Here is a 16,527-nt window from a genome sequence, read left to right on the forward strand (position 1 = left end):
AAAATCCATATTCTTTAATTTACCATATTGGAAAGACTTGCTGCGGCCTTATAATTTAGATGCAATGCACATTGAGAAGAATGTTTGTGAAAACATAATGAACACACTTTTGGGCTTCGACGGAAAATCTAAAGATAATTTGAATTGTCGTCTTGATCTACGAGATCTAGGTATACGAGCTGATCTTCATCCTACTGACTTAGGAGAAGATTCATATTATGTACCTCCAGCACTTTACTTAATGACCCCCGAGCAAAAAAAGCTATTTTGTGGAGTTTTTAAAGGGGCCAAGTTTCCTTATGGCTATGCTTCTGATTTGTATTACCACGTCCATGTTAATGAGAAAAAATTTACTGGATTGAAGAGTCATGATAATCACATTCTCTTGCAAAATTTACTTCCATTGGCTGTTAGAGGAACATTGCCCGAGCACGTTCGCATTGCATTGACACATGTGAGCAGATTCTTCAAGAAAATTTATTCACCCGTTATTTGTGTAAGTGATATGGAGAAGCTAGAGGAAGAAATTGCTGAGACATTAAGCATTCTTGAGACTATATTCCCTCCATCTTTTTTTGATCCTATGGTCCACTTAATGGTCCATCTTCCTGCCCAAGTGAGGCTTTGGGGGCCAGCAAAATACACCAACATGTTCCCAGTTGAAAGGTCAAATTCTGCACCTATTTGTTAGTATCATAAAAAAATCTTTTTATTTTTTACGCTCATATGTGCTATGTCAATCATGTATAGGTTTTTGATGAGGTTAAAATGATATGTTCGCACCAAGAGTCATCCAGAGGGGTCAATTGCAGAGAGTTATGTGTTTGATGAGTGTATCACTTTTTGTTCTCGTTATTTACAAGACTATGAGACTAGATTTAGTCGACTTAATGCAAATGAGCTTGCTGGTCCTAGCAGCACTCCTAGTACTATGCCCTTCTTTGACAACACGGGTCGGCCTTTGGCTGGAAAACATGATGTGACTTTGGACAATAAAACATGGCTTCAAGCACATAGATATGTCTTATTTAATTATGATCATATTGAACCATACTTGAGGTCAGTTATGTCATATGTCAAACATTTGTTTTCATAGAGTGAATTTTCCCCCCATATGTTACTCAAATTTGATTTAACTACTGCAGAAAGCATGCTGAGTTTTTGTCCTCAACCGGTCATCGAAATATTAGTCGCATCCAGCATGAAAAATTCCATGAGTGGTTTAAATTACATGTGGCAGAGCTAGTAGAGAATGGTGAAGAAGTGTCAGAAGAGATCCAAACTTTAGCGTCTGGACCCTTCATTGCTGCAAAAACATATAGCAGCTATACTATAAATGGGGTAAATTTCCACACAAGGTCCTACGATGATGGTAGGCACAGCCAAAGTAGTGGAGTTGCTCTAGTTGCAAAAACATCTACAAATGCTGAAAATCTTATAGTGGGGAGTAAAATATATTATGGTGTGATAACAGAAATTCTGGAATTAAACTATCAACACAAAGGAAATATCGTGCTATTTAAATGTGATTGGTTTGACAACCGTGTACCAGACAAGTGGGTAAAAGTCGATAAATTTGGCATCACGAATGTGCAGGCTAAGCATTTATTTAACTCTGGTGAGAAATTGTCTGATGAGCCATTCATTTTGGCTTCGCAAGCAACTCAGGTGTATTATGTTGAACATACCATTGACAAAGATTGGTATAGCGTTGTTCAGTCCAAACCGGGAATCCTTTATGATATTTTTGGAAAAGGAAATGAGAACTTCGAGAAAGTTGATGAACATGTGGTTTTGTTCCCTGATTTAGATGCTAATGTAGATCTCCGGGTTGATCTTAAAAGTGCACCTCGTATCAGAGAAGATATAGATGGAACAATTGTTCGACAGGTCAAGAAGGATAAGTATGTAGTTTTTAGCTTTTAATATTTCTGCAAAATACCTCTTCTAATTACTATTCATGTGTTCCTCTAGTTCAGATTGTTCATAAGACACCCTTTTCAACCTGTCTTGTAAGACTACATATATGTTTTTGTATTTCAGATTGCATTAAACCTTTTTCTAATTCAGATATTTTATCTTTTTTCAGGAAAAAGAATGGCAAACGGAGGAGAAAGGGCTAATACTACTTCATATGAAGAAGCACGGGCAGAGACTCTAAGGCTGAACACAGAGAAGTTGCATCAATTAATTCCAAGACTTGCAGAGAAGTCTTCGCATGAACAAAACAACAAGACAAAGGTGATGGTAGCCTTCCAAGACTTGCTTGTGTGTTGATTCAACTGTGCAGGTGTATGGTAGCTATTTAACAACATGTGCTTATCTGCAGAAAAGGCAACACACATCTAGTCAGCCAGCTCTTGAAATGCCTAGACACATACTAAGATCGGACACCGCTAGAGCTGATTCTAGGCACGATGATGAAGACATGCGAGATGCTGCATTAGAAGAGAATGAAGATGATGTTAATGCAGCGACACAACCTGGTAGGTAGTTCTATTTTGTTAGGCATTTAACCTTTTTCATTTCGGAGATCTAAATAATTCTTTTCTATGTTCATACAGATGGTGGTCAACAACAGAAGAAGCATGGACGCAGCTATACTAGAAAGGCCGATATACGCTCAAGAGGGAACTAGCCACCAATTAGGCTAGAGATCAATGAGAAGGGACAACCTGTGGGGGACAATGCCACCGAGTTTGCAAATTTTATAGCCACACTGGTTAAAAATAGTGAGATAGTATCACTTGCCAAACCTGACTGGAGGTTGGTTGAGCCAAAGCAAAAGCTTTTATTGTGGAATACTTTGAAGGTAACTTCTGTGATGCACATATACAAAAATTTCTTATGGACTTATGTTTCATCCTCTAATTCATTGTTGAATTTTGGCAACTTGATAACCATCTGTACTATGAAGTGGATGAAAGAGTTAAAGACTGGGTCATGGGAAGTGCTGCTAAGAAATGGAGAGATTTCAAATCAGATATGAAGGCTTTGTATTTTCATGAAGAAAAGACTGACGAGGAGCTCCTTGCTGATTGTGATGCTAGAGTTCATGAAGATGACTGGAAATGGCTTATTGACCATTGGAGGACTGATGCAGCTAAGGTATGCTGCAAGATCATTGTCCAGTGTTCATTTTTGAAAAGCTCTAACTGTTGATCATGATCATTGTTTCTTGTACTTTAGCAACGTTGTGAGATAGGGAAGTTAAATCGCCAAAGGATGACCTTGTTTCATACAACTGGCAGCAAGAGTCATGCACGTGTTATTGAAGAAGAGGTACATTTTTGCTACTGTTTCCTACAATTCTTTAACCCATCTAAATATGTGTTGGCTCATAGAATAATAAATTGAATGTAGCACAAGAAGAATGGATATCCCCCACGTAGAGATGAAGCGTTTGTTATAACACACACTACTAAAAAAGGAGTTCCTTCCAATGCGGCAGCGGCACAAAAAATTGTATGTACTAAATAGCAAGTACTTTCATGTAGTTGAGCCATTTGTAGTGATGCTTATTTTTGTGGTTCCTCCTTATAGAAAGAGCTAGAGAACAAAGCAAATGAACAACCAGAATTGTTAGAAAAAACCATAGAGCAAGGCGATCTTTTTTCGCATGTATTTGGAAAGGAGAGGAATGGATATGTTCGTTGTATAGGCATGGGGCCAAGTGCATCAGATCTACACATGCCTGGAACTAGAAACTTGAAATCAACAAGGCTCCAACTGGCTGAGGAAGAATGTCGACAAGCTATGGAAGAGGCTGCACTTTTAAGGGAGCGTGTGGAACCAACCGATCAAAAAATGGACATTGTTATGAACGAAGTCCTAGAGATGAAAAAGATGATGTTAGCTTCTCAGGCTAAAGAAAAGGAGCAATTCAGTCCACACTATGATTCCAATTCTGCACAAGACGAGGTGTTTTTTTGGCATTGTCCCCATTTGAAACCTTTATGAATAGTATAGTTATCTTTCCTTCTTTGCTAACTCGTATTGGCTTGGTGCAGTATATTTATGATGAAGGCGAAAATAGTGAGACTGGGTACATGGCTGCTGAAAAGGAGGATGATCACGTGGTATGCATTGCTCAAATGAAAATGCATTATTTTAGTATTGTCAACTAGACTTTTTAAATAACGTCCAAAAAATTCTCTTTGGATGTAGATGTCAAATAGACCAATGGTAGAAAGTCAACCAAAACTCACACAATAGAAGAAGCAAGTGCTGGTCCAACAGATGAATCACCAACTAGATCATCAAAACACAACCGTCACTCAAAAGACTCCCCAAGTAAAAAAACTCTTGCTCCTAAAGATTTATTGCTTTATATTTGACACACATTTTGTGAAGTTTGGCTTATATATTGCTTGTCTCAGGTTGGACAGGATGTCATATTGTACTCTATCTCCCGCCCTTATAACATACAAGTGGCGAAGGCCACTATTTAGTCAATTGATAGGACGAAGATAGTGGCGGGTGCCGAACTTGGATCTCAATGTTCTGAAGTCGTAGTTAACATGGTGATGAAAAAGGATGCTATTTTGCAACGCCCTTATGGGAATGTGAGGACCATGGCGAATGCTCTCGGGCGATCTATTGCATGGCCTCGTAGATATGTAAAACTTCTTCCTGATCATGTCTATTTCAGCAGTTTGTTTCTCAAATTGCTTCATATTGACAATCCTATGTTTGCAGATTGAGGTTGTTCGTAAAGTTATGCAGAAGCAACCATGACAGCCCATAGCAGTCCCCACATCTTGAAGGTATTGCATGTTCTTAGAATTCTGGAATATTTTACACCTAAAGAAAAGATATGTTTCTCTTTACACATACGGATGACTTATTATTTTTCTGAATGAAGCATGTGATTGAAAGTAGGAACCTAAAAGTTCTTTATTTTCTCCTGAGCAACTTGTACTTTCTATGGTTTTCCTAGTAGATGAAAAATGTGCCTACTTTCAAATACATGCTTAAGTCCTATTTTGAATCACAAACAGCAACTCTGTTTCTTAGATAATTCTGCAAACTCTTTCTGAAAGCAAGCAGCAAACTTTCCACCCTGTCGTGGTATTCTCACGGGGGGTTTGCGAGTCGACAGATGCCACAAGGGCTTAGTGTGAGGGTAAGACTGCTGCTGATAGGACCGGGAGCGGGTATGCGAGTAGCACGCGCTAGTTTACCCAGGTTCGGGACTCTCCGGAGAGATAACACCCCTACTCCTGCATGTCTGAGTATATCTGGTATATCTGGTACAGAGCTGCTCCTAGAGCTGTATCTGAGGTCAGTGCCATAGGCATCTGGCCTCGTATATATGCGGGTGGCCGGATGAGCATGCAAGCTCTAGTGGCCGAATGGCTCTTGGCCGTGGGTGTGTGCGTGAGAGTCCATGTGTCTCCTGATGGATGGAGCTAGCTTTTATAGTGTGAGGTAGGCATGGGTGGTGGTAGCGTTGGTTGTAAGCTACCTTGGGTAGCTTACAAACCAAGCTATGTAGTGGCATGGCCTAGGCATGGTGCATGTCATGCTTGTCCCCTAGGGTACTTTATAAATCAGTATCCAGGGGACACGGTACACTGTAGATGACGTCGCGGTATGGTTGTGTTGTCCGCGGTATGGCCGTCTCATCGGGGTCTTGTCGGTGTCGGGTCGGGCTGCAGTCGGCAGCCGGCTGGTCGTTGTAGTCGGCCGGGCAGAGCTCTCTGGTGTGGTTGTTGGTGTAGTAGGCAGCCGGCTGGTTGGCGCAGTCGGCGGCCGGCTGGCTGGCGCAGTCGGACTGAGGGGCTTTGCTAGCCCTGATGTCTTGAAATATCGTCTTGCCGTCCTCGGGGTACCCGTGGTCGATTACTCCGACACACCCTCAAGGCATCAACACCATCTCCTTTTGATTTTGCACTGTCCCTGTTTTATTCTTGGGTACGGCCCGACACACTAAATAGGACAAACATGTACAAGAAAACAGAATGGTGGACACCCTGCATTGCCACTTGATTGCTAGTAATTGATCCCTGGCTGCAGTTTTTGAATGATCTATTTACTTAACAGCAATCAAGAGAAATTATACTGCACCAAACAAGATGGCTATTGGTATATATTTATAGTGATTGGTTACATTGATTTTCCTAGTGATGCATACACAGTGCACAATCTTTTCTTATGAGTACATCCACACATTCTGTCTGTGCCTTGTGGAATGCATACAGGGTGACACACATGTGTCTCTTTCATTTGGTTGAGTCGATTTTCTTTTTCAGCCGATGCAACATATATGTTTGGAACATGTGTTCTTCTGAGCTGATCTATTTGGCCATTTCTTTTTTTACAGGTCACCGGCATAATGCCTTTGCATCCACAAATGCGGTGCGTTTGGTGAGCTAAAAGGATCTTCTGCTGGGATATGTTTACACCTAAAACCAGATTGTATATTTTGCGCTTTTGTCTATGATGTACTACTTTGAGTTGTGAACCTACAACTTCACGCATGTGTGCATGTAGACCTGATGGATAGTTGTGCTTTTGGCTGTCTTGTTACTGGACTTGTATGCCTATGTGTGCATGTAGGCACACATAATGGATCTTTGTGCTAGCTTTTAGTTGTCCTGGACTAATGATGTATGGATGATGGATTGCTCATAATTAGTATATGCACTATCTCTAAAGTGTGATGCTATCTTTATTATTGTATGCATGTGTGTTTTATATATAGATGGCACAAAATGGACTGAAGATAAATCATAGCTGTCGAAATACATACAATATGGGAGATTTGCGTGGTTGCAGTGAAGAAAAATACAGGCAGACTGGCTGCCGGGAAGTCTTCTAACTGCCCTGTATAATCAGCCCGCCGGGGAAGATCTGTACGCCGGTAATAGTGCTAACTGCCGGTAAAGGCAAGAACATGAAGGGAAAATATTCTGCAGGCGTATAGGGTAACTGCCGGGAATTCCTTTCCCCGATAGGACTTTCAAGGGCGGTTTGTAGTTGCCGGCAAAAGACTTTCCCGGCAGTTATTTTGCCTCCAATGGCCTGTTTTCTCGGCAGATATTATGACCTCTAATTTTTGGTCATGGTATAGTGAATTAGGTAATTTGCCGTCTATGAAGTACATACGGAAAAGGCCAAAAAACATGCCGCAAAGATTTTTCCATCAGTAAGCGGACAACAAAGTGTGTCGGCAAAGGGTACTTTGCCATCTACTTTTCATCGGACAGAAGGCAAAGACTTTGCCGTCAGCCAATCTCAGTAACAAACGGCAACGAAACATCTTTGCCGTCAGCCGAACTACTTTACAGATGGTATAGTTTTTTGAATTCAATTTTTTAAGAGTGTATAAAAGATATGGGATGCAACTCAATTGTATTCCTCGGAGTTGGTCAAAATATATGGGATGCAACTCAAGTGTATTCCTCGGAGTTGGTTCACCATGTCAAAGAGACCCTGTGAAATGGTGAGTGAGGGAGTCCTGGATTAGGGGGTGTCCGGATGGCCGGACTATACCTTCAGCCGGACTCCTGGACTATGAAGATACAAGATTGAAGACTTCGTCCCGTGTCCGGAAGGGACTTTCCTTGTCGTGGAAGGCAATCTTGGCGATACGAATATGTAGATCTCCTACCATTGTAACCGACTTTGTGTAACCCTAACCCTCTCCGGTGTCTATATAAACCGGAGGGTTTTAGTCCGTAGGACAAGATACAGAACAACAATCATACCATAGGCTAGCTTCTAGGGTTTAGCCTCTCCAATCTCGTGGTAGATCTACTCTTGTACTACCCATATCATTAATATTAATCAAGCAGGACGTAAGGTTTTACCTCCATCAAGAGGGCCCGAACCTGGGTAAAACTTCGTGTCCCTTGCCTCCTGTTACCATCCGGCATAGACGCACAGTTCGGGACCCCCTACCCGAGATCTGCTGGTTTTGACACCGACATTGGTGCTTTCATTGAGAGTTCCTCTATGTCATCGCCGTTAGGCTTGATGGCTCCTACGATCATCAATAGCGATGCAGTCCAGGGTGAGACCTTCCTTCCCGGACAGATCTTTGTCTTCGGCGGCTTCGCACTGCGGGCCAATTCACTTGGCCATCTGGAGCAGATCGAAAGCTATGCCCCTGGCCGTCAGGTCAGATTTGGAAGTTTAAACTACACGGCTGACATCCGTGGGAACTTGATCCTCGACGGATTCGAGCCACTGCCGAGCGCGCCGCACTGTCACGACGAGCATGATCTAGCTCTGCCGCTGAACAGTGCCCTGGAGGCCACACCCGCATCGGCTTCGACCCTTAATTCAGAGCCAACTGCGCCGATCAAGGATGGCTGGTTGGACGCCGCCTCGGGGGCTGTGATCCCAACGGCGATCGAGCCGAACACTAGCCCCGCACTCCGCGAGACTCATGACTCCAAGGAGCCAGACTCCTCTCCAGACTCCGAACCCTCCGCGCCCCTGCCGATCGAATCCGATTGGGCGCCGATCATGGAGTTTACTGCCGCGGACATCTTTCATCACTTGCCTTTCGGCGATATTCTGAAGACACTAAAGTCTCTCTCTTTATCAGGAGAGCCCTGGCCGGACTACGGTCAGCAAGGTTGGGATACGGACGATGAAGAAATTCAAAGCCCACCCACCACCCACTTCATAGCCACTGTCGACGATTTAACCGACATGCTCGAGTTCGACTCCGAAGACATCGACGGTATGGACACCGATGCAGGAGACGATGAAGAACCAGCGCCTATTGGGCCCTGGAAAGCCACCTCGTCGTATGACATATACATGGTGGACACCCCGAAAGAAGGAGATGGCGATGGAACAGTGGAGGATGACCCCTCCAAGAAACAGCCTAAGCGCCGGCGTCAGCAGCGCCGCTCAAAATCCCGCCAAAGGAAATATGGTGATTCCAGCACGGGAGATAATAATACTCCGGAGAGTGCCGAAGAAAACCCCCTCCAGCAAGATTCAGCACAGGAGGACGGAGAAGCAGCCCTCATGAGAGAGCGGCAGACAGAGAGGTCGAGGACGATAATTATATGCCTCCCTCCGAAGATGAGGCAAGCCTCGACGACGACGAATTCGTCGTGCCAGAGGATCCCGTCGAGCAAGAGCGTTCTCAACGCAGGCTTATGGCCACGGCAAGAAACCTCAAGAAAAAACAGCAACAACTTAGAGCTGATCAAGATTTGCTAGTCGACAGATGGAGTGAAGTCCTTGCGGCCGAAGAGCATAAACTCGAACGCCCCTCCAAGAGCTACCCAAAGCGCAGGTTGCTACCCCGATTAGAGGAGGAAGCACTTAAACCTACATCACCAGCACTTGATACGGCCGACCGGCCACCTCGTGGCCGCGACAGAGAGGCCTCTCAGCCCTCCACTCAAGCCGCACCCCGTACCAAGGCACAGGAAAATGCGCCAGACCTGCGAGATATGTTGGAGGACAAGGCAAGGCAAACAAGATCGATCTACGGATCGCGTGGGCGCCCCACGACTCGAGACGGTAACCGTCACGCCAGACACAAATCCGGTAGGGCCGAACACGGTAGACAAAGCTCATTGGACCTACGTCGTGATATAGCCCAGTACAGAGGCGCCGCACACCCACTATGCTTCACAGACAAAGTAATGGATCATCAAATCCCCGAGGGTTTCAAACCCGTAAACATCGAATCATATGATGGCACAACAGATCCTGCGGTATGGATCGAGGATTATCTCCTTCATATCCACATGGCCCGCGGCGATGATCTCCACGCCATCAAATACCTCCCACTCAAGCTTAAAGGACCAGCTCGACATTGGCTTAGCAGCTTGCCAGCAGGATCAATCGGTTGTTGGGAGGACCTGGAAGCTGCATTCCTCGACAATTTCCAGGGCACTTATGTGCGACCACCAGACGCCGATGACATAAGCCATGTAATTCAGCAGCCAGAGGAATCGGCCAGGCAATTCTGGACACGGTTCCTAACAAAGAAAAATCAAATAGTCGATTGTCCGGACGCAGAGGCCCTAGCAGCCTTCAAGCACAATATCCGTGACGAGTGGCTTGCCCAGAACCTTGGATGGGAAAAGCCGAAATCTATGGCAGCACTCACGACACTCATGACCCGCTTTTGCGTGGGAGAAGACAGCTAGCTTGCTCGTAGCAACAATATGACCAAGAACCCTGGTAATTCGGATACCAGGGACAGTAGTGGCAGGTCGCGTCGCAACAAGCAGAAGCGCCACATTAACGGCGACAATGCTGAGGATACGGTAGTTAATGCCGGATTCAAAGGCTATAAATCTAGTCAGCGGAAAAAGCCATTCAAAAGAAATCCTAGGGGCCCGTCCAGTTTGGACCGAATACTCGACCGCTTATGCCAGATACATGGCACCCCCGAAAAGTCGGCCAATCACACCAACAGGGATTGTTGGGTGTTCAAGCAGGCAGGCAAGTTAAATGCCGAAAATAAAGACACGGGACTGCATAGCGATGACGACGAAGAGCCCCGGCCGCCGAACAACAGTGGACAGAAGGGTTTTCCCCCACAAGTGCGGACGGTGAACATGATATACGCAACCCACATCACCAAGTGGGAGCGGAAGCGCGCGTTAAGGGACGTATACGCGGTAGAGCCAGTCGCCCCAAAGTTCAACCCATGGTCCTCCTGCCCGATCACCTTTGATCGAAGGGACCATCCCACTAGCACCCGTCATGGCGGATTCGCCGCATTGGTTCTAGACCCAATCATTGACGGATTTCATCTCACTAGAGTCCTTATGGACGGCGGCAGCAGCCTGAACCTGCTTTACCAGGATACAGTGCAGAAAATGGGCATAGATCCGTCGAGGATTAAGCCCACCAAAATGACCTTTAAAGGCGTAATACCAGGTGTAGAGGCCAACTGTACAGGCTCAGTCACACTTGAAGTGGTCTTCGGATCTCCGGATAATTTCTGAAGCGAGGAGTTAATCTTCAACATAGTCCCATTCCGCAGTGGCTATCACGCACTGCTCGGGCAAACCGCATTCACCAAGTTCAATGCGGTACCGCACTACACATACCTAAAGCTCAAGATGCCAGACCCTTAAGGAGTAATTACGGTCAATGGAAACACCGAACGCTCTCTCCGAACGGAGGAGCACACGGTGGCCCTTGCAGCGGAAGTACAAAGCAGCCTCTCCGGGCAGTTCTCCAGTCTGGCCATTAAACGTCCGGACACCGTCAAGCGTGCCCGGAGTAACCTACAACAAGACCGCCTGGCACGTTCCGAGCAGGCGTAGCAATGCGGCCCCAACCCCAGCCCTCGCAAAAATGCGACACCAGTACTTCGCGTACATAGCTACGCTCTAGAACTACCATGGGTACAGGGGGAGGGGCACCATCACGGCACACCCTAAACACGGCTTAAACCGCACCAGGGGCTGCCGATTTTTTAATTTTCTCTTACTTTCAGGACCCCACTCTTCGGAAGGCCTGTTCGGCAGTTCAATTGCCGCACAAACGATGCAAGAACCAGGGAAGCAGACAAGCCATGCCGCATTACGGAACTCCCAGGTGGTCTCTATCACGAGCAGTATACCTGTTTCGCATACCATTCCGCAGCCTGCCCCTGGAATGGACATGTTAAATAGTCCAACCTTTTGCTTATCACATTATTTGTATCGTTCTGCCTTGATCGCAGCCCTTTTTAATAAACAATGCATAGCTTTTGTCTCTCTTTACATTACTCTATTTTTTACAAATATATGTTCCTTAACGACATGTTGCACCTATACACTTTGGTACGGCCAAAATACGCCAGGGGCTTTAGTACCCCTCAATATGGTGTGAGAAGTCCGAACACTTTAACAAGTGCGGCACCCCGAACTTATAGCATTATATGCATCAGCTCCGAATCATGTCTTGGGTCAATAGTTGGGTTTGCCCGGCTCCTATGTTTTGGTGCCTTACGTTCCGCTGTGTCGGCTAAGGTAGCACTAGGAGAACTACTGCGATTGTGCCCCAGTTGAGCTGGGTCGAGCACCTCAGTAGAGAAAGCTAAAACTGACTGTCATGATGAAGCGAGAGCTTGTCGCTGTTCGAGAGGTTTTTCGAGTCCCTAAAGACTTATGCCGCTTAGAGCTAGGAGTCGGCTCTGTCCGGCCAAGGCGTGGATAGTGCCCCGAACTCGGTCTTCCGAATACCAGGGGCTTCGCCGAAATTTAAAATTATAGAATTCTATGGCTAAGTGAGAGTGTTCACGCATTATAGTCAGATTGCCTTGTTCGCTGTGCTGAGCATCTCCCTCGAAGGACCCAAACATGGGAAAAAGAGCGCTCAGGTTTATCCCCGAACACCCCAGCACTAGCAGCACGGGGGCAGAAGCCGATGACTCGCCATCTCTCAGAATTGATAAACAGCCGCATAGAAGGTAATATTTTAAATTCCAGCAGCATTGCTTAGCGCATATGAACAAGTATTCAGCGCACAAGACAAAACGAGCGAGTTTTACTCAAAAATTACATCCCTGGAACATTCATCCGCCACAAGGCGGGCACACTTCAGAACATCCGTATAATAATTCTCGGGCTTGCGATGCTCTTTCCCCGGCGGTGGCCCGTCCTTCACAAGCTTCTCAGCATCTAGCTTGCCCCAGTGCACCTTAACACGGGCAAGGGCCCTACGGGCACCTTCAATGCAGACGGAGCGCTTGATGACTTCGAGCCTTGGACAGGCCCCCACTAGCCGCCGCACCAGCCCGAAATAGCTCCCAGGCAGAGCCTCTCCAGGCCACAGCCGAACTATGAGGCCCTTCATGGCCTTTTCGGCTGCCGTGTGGAGCTCGACTAGTTGCTTCAGCTGGTCGCTCAGGGGCACGGGGTGTCCGGCCTCAGCATACTGAGACCAGAACACCTTCTCTGTCGAGCTGCCCTCCTCGGCTCGATAGAATACGGCGGCATCGGACACGCTATGGGGAAGATCTGCGAACGCTCCTGGAGAGCTCCGGATTCAGGTAAGTAACAAGTAACTCACGTTTATGTGTTTGCTTTGCATAAAGAATGCCTTACCCGCCGCTATCTTTTTCATCTCATCCAACTCCTGGAGGGTCTTCTGGGATTCGGCCTTGGCAGACTTGGCATTTTCAATAGCCATCGCGAGCTCGGACGCTCGCGTCTTTAAGTCAAGCTCCAAACTCTCATGTTTTTTCATGAGAGCCTGGAGCTCTTGCCGCACCTTGTCAACCTGGGCCTCATACTTCTCCCGCTCGGTGCGCTCCGTGGCCGCCCTCTTCTCGGCCTCGGACAGCGCTTGCTTAAGGGTCGCCACCTCAGACGTGGCCCCTACAATAGCCATGATAATCCTGTCATTTTTTGCAATTGCACTTTTTTATATATATTTAAAACAAGGTATTTCTTACCTTCCTTGTCCTCGAGCTGCTTCTTTGCACGCCCGAGCTCTTGCTTGGACTGCTCGAGGTTCTGCTTTAGCATGTCCACTTCCGCAGTCAGTGCGGCGGACGCCAGCAGAGAAGCCTGCATACGCATATTGACTCCTTTTTGTTAGACTCTTGCGAATTTTATTTGATCCTCTATTCGGCTTTTCTTCCCGAACGCCAAACAGAGCATCAGGGGCTACTGTCTATGCGGTAATATTATTTACACATTCTTTACTTACCTCAAAGCCTGTTAAAAGGCTAGCACAAGCTTCAGTCAGTCCGCTCTTGGCGGACTGAACCATCTGGACCACCGCACTCATAATGGTGCGGTGCTCCTCGTTGATGGAGGCGCCTTTGAGCACCTCCAACAGATTGGCCGGCGCCTCTGGTTGGACGGGGGTCACCGGCACGGTGGGCTTGCTCCTCTTGGAAGGAGGTCGCCCGCCGGACTCTGGAACCCTTGAAGGTTCCAGAGCGGTGTCTGGCCTAGGGCCGGACTTGGAGCCCTGGGGTTTTTTATCCCCTTTACTCCTGGAGTCTCGGAGGTCGCCTTGCGGCGCCTCCAGGACCACCTCCTCCTGGCTTGGAACCTGTTGGGACAATACTTCGGCGTCGTCCGTAGGGCGGGGGGAGGTGGCCGTCGGAAGCGAATTCACATCTGACGAGTCTAGTGAACCGCTCGACGACGCGTCGAGCCGGTCTTTGGGTGGGCTGCATAATCATATTCGACATAAGGGAAAGCTGTGCAATAAAGGAATGCTATGAATTACTCTGGTATCTGGATACTTACGATTTCGCCAGGGGCTTGGCCCTGAGCGGCCACCCCTCTCCGCTGTCGTCGGCGTCGGTGGAGTAGTCCGGAGGAAGGGTTTTCCCCTTCTTGGACCCTTCGGCCTCCCCAGTGAGGGCGGCCTTCCTTTTCTTCTCTCCCCCCGCTGGAGGGGGATAGGTCTCTTCTTCCTCCTCCTCCTCGTCTTCACGGGAGGAATGCGCCTTGGAGCCGTCGGATGATGAACCCGACACCTCCTGGAGCCGGGCACTTTTTCGAGTCCCCGTGGCCTTCTTCGTGGCCTTCTTCTCCGGCACCACATAGGGTGCCGGAACCAGCAGCTTCGCCAAGCGGGCATCGGCTGGGTCTTCGGGCAAAGGAGCCGGACAGTCGATCTATCCGGACTTCGCCTGCCAAACCTGTCAAAGGTAAGGGAGCTTTGATCCCGCATAGAGTTAAACTATGAAAAACTAATACCCTATAAAATGTACAAACAACTTACCGCGCTAGCGTGACGCTGCGCGCTGAATCCGCGATCCTCGGTAGCGGATGCAGGAGCCTCGGCGCCCTTGAAAAGCACCTTCCAGGCATCTTCGTACGTCGTGTCGAAGAGCCTGCTCAGAGTTCGGTGCTGCGCCGGGTTGAACTCCCACAGATTGAAGGCCCGTTGTTGACACGGGAGGATCCGGTGGATGAGCATGACCTGGACTACGTTGACAAGCTTGAGCTGCTTGTCCACCAGGGTTTGGATGCATGTTTGCAGTCCAGTCACCTCTCCTTTGCTGCCCCACGACAGGCCCGTCTCTTTCCAGGGCGTGAGCCGCGTTGGGGGTCCGGACCGGAACTCGGGGGCTGCGACCCACTCAGGGTCGCGCGGCTCGGTGATGTAAAACCACCCCGATTGCCACCCCTTTAGGGTCTCCACAAAGGAGCCCTCGAGCCATAAGACATTGGGCATCTTGCCCATCATGGCGCCTCCGCACTCCTCCTGGTTGCCGCGCACCACCTTCGGCTTGACATTGAAAGTCTTGAGCCATAGGCCGAAATGGGGGCGGATGCAGAGGAAAGCCTCGCACACGACGATAAACGCTGAGATGTTGAGGATGAAGTTCGGGGCCAGATCATGGAAACCCAGGCCGTAGTAGAACATGAGTCCCCGGACGAATGGGTGGATAGGAAAGCCCAGTCCGCGGAGGAAGTGGGGAAGGAACACTACTCTCTCATGGGGCCTTAGGGTGGGGAGGCGCTGCCCCTCTTCGGGAAGCCGGTACGCGATGTCGTTAGACAAGTATCCGGCCTTCCTCAGTTTTTTTATGTGTCCCTCCGTGACGGAGGAGACCATCCACTTGCCTCCCGCTCCGGACATGGCTGGAGAAGGTTGAGGTGGGGAGTGCGGATTTGGGCACTGGAGCTCGAGTGCACGAAAATGGATAGGCAAAGGAGGAAGAAGGCGTAGGTGAAAAGGTGGATCCGTATCCCCTTATATGGGTGGACGCAACTACGTGTCCCCACCAGCCTGGTAAAACTCGCTTATCTCCAAGCGCCGTAATCAATGGCGCGGTTGGGTTACCCACGCCCGTATTGATGAGAATCCCGAAATAAGGGGACACGATCTCTGCTTTAACAAGACGTGCCAAGGAAACCGCCTCGCATGACGTGCTGAGGTGGGATAATAAAACGATTCGAATAAAGGCTTGGCCGTGGTGCATCACACTACGGAATACGTCAGCAGATTAGATTTGTGTAAATATTATTCTCTCTATGGCAACATGTGGAAACTTATTTTGCAGAGCCGGACACTATCTTTGTGTTCAAAATCTTCTATGAAGTACTTGGAGGAGGAACCTGCCTTGCAATGCCGAAGACAATCTGCGCGCCGGACTCGTCGTCATTAAAGCCTGGTTCAGGGGCTACTGAGGGAGTCCTGGATTAGGGGGTGTCCGGATGGCCGGACTATACCTTCAGTCGGACTCCTGTACTATGAAGATACTAGATGGAAGACTTCGTCCCATGTCCGGAAGGGACTTTCCTTGGCGTGGAAGGCAAGCTTGGCGATACGGATATGTAGATCTCCTACCATTGTAACCGACTTTGTGTAACCCTAACCCTCTCTAGTGTCTATATAAACCGGAGGGTTTTAGTCCGTAGGATATGATACAGAACAACAATCGTACCATAGGCTAGCTTCTAGGGTTTAGCCTCTCCGATCTCGTGGTAGATCTACTCTTGTACTACCCATATCATCAATATTAATCAAGCAGGACGTAGGGTTTTACCTCCATCAAGAGGGCCCGAACCTGGGTAACACTTCGTGTCCCTTGCCTCCTGTTACCATCTGCCTAGACGCACAGTTCGGGACCCCCTA

At 47.8% G+C, this 16,527-nt stretch overlaps 1 long non-coding RNA gene across 1 annotated transcript; it reads left to right on the top strand.

Annotated features, from left to right (window-relative positions):
* Positions 1-4,218: 4,218 nt before the first annotated feature.
* On the top strand, positions 4,219-6,656 carry LOC125521281. Its single transcript, XR_007289140.1, has 4 exons — positions 4,219-4,293; positions 4,380-4,619; positions 4,699-4,766; positions 6,326-6,656. It is a non-coding gene; the product is annotated as an uncharacterized LOC125521281 (long non-coding RNA).
* The last annotated feature ends 9,871 nt before the right edge of the window (positions 6,657-16,527 follow it).

The sequence above is a fragment of the Triticum urartu genome, chromosome 7 (assembly GCF_003073215.2).
Source record: "Triticum urartu cultivar G1812 chromosome 7, Tu2.1, whole genome shotgun sequence".
NCBI classification, from domain to species: domain Eukaryota; kingdom Viridiplantae; phylum Streptophyta; class Magnoliopsida; order Poales; family Poaceae; genus Triticum; species Triticum urartu.